Source organism: Mus caroli, chromosome 8 (genome assembly GCF_900094665.2).
Source record: "Mus caroli chromosome 8, CAROLI_EIJ_v1.1, whole genome shotgun sequence".
NCBI lineage: Eukaryota > Metazoa > Chordata > Mammalia > Rodentia > Muridae > Mus > Mus caroli.
Genome location: NC_034577.1, coordinates 113,994,320 through 113,995,541, shown reverse-complemented (window position 1 = coordinate 113,995,541; position 1,222 = coordinate 113,994,320).

The following is a 1,222-nucleotide window of genomic DNA, read 5'->3' as shown; positions in this document are numbered from 1 at the left end:
GGCCTTGTTAGAGGAGGTGTGGCCTTGTTAGAGGAGGTGTGGCCTTGTTAGAGGAGGTGTGGCCTTGTTAGAGGAGGTGTGGCCTTGTTGGAGGAAGCGTTTCACCATGGAGGCAGGCTTTAAGGCCTCATATATGCTCAAGTTATGCCCATTGTGACACAGAGTCTCCTTCTGCTGCCATGGATCAAAATGTAGAACTCTCAGCTCCTTCTCCAGCACCACGTGTGCCTGTGTGCTGCCATGCTTCCTGCCATGATGATAATGGACTACCTAACCCCTCTGAACTGTAAGCTAGCGCCAATTAAATGTTTTCCTTTATAAGAATTGCTGTGGTCATGGTGTCTGTTCACAGCAATAGGAATCCTAAATAACTCAGGAAGCTTCAGGAAGTCCCTAAAACAGACTAGATTCACCAGGCCCATCTATGCCAGAGTAAGCAATAGAAACCGAGAGTCCCTCTGCAGAAGAGCAGAACCAAGCTCCAAAGACTCTTAATGCAGACCAGCTGCCCGGAAGGAGCAGAAACCAGCAGAGCTGCCTGGCAGAGGGTTAGACCACAGACTGGAAAGGACACCCTCCAACCTGTCGAGCTGCCTGCAGGCTGTGCAGTACTCTCCAGTCTCCCAGCTCTGTGAGCTGTCACCCATGCTGCGGTGAGCCTTGGTGATACAACGGTCTTTGAGTAATTTCTGCTCCTGTAAGAAACACCAATAAAACCCACTGGCTCACCAAGTTGGGTTTTCCTGGTATCTGTACTTGGGTCTGTTGTGGGTGCGGGGGATGGATGAATAGACGTGTGGAATGTCTCCCCAGGAAGTTTTGTTACACAACAGGGCCAGACCTTAAGTGGAAAAGAGTGCAGGGGGGCAAATCAGGAAGGCACATGAGCCCCGACCTGGGGGGGGGGGCGCGTGGGCGTGGGGTGGCTCCTATAGAAGGTTTTCTGGCTCTTTAAGCACCTCCCAGGGACAGAGGAGTCTGTCTAGAGAGGTATTATATTGAGGTGCCCCATCCAGTGCCAAGGGCTCTGTCTGCCTCCTGCTGGTCACAGGATGTAGTGCATGATGCTCCACAGCCTTCAGGCCCCATAATGGGCACTGTGGTCCAGAAGCTCTCAGGAGCACACAGGAAAAGAATAGTCGCTCGCAGCCAGGTAATCACGGTGGCACACGCCTTTAATCCTAGCACTCGGGAGGCAGAGGCAGGTGGATCTCTGAGTTCA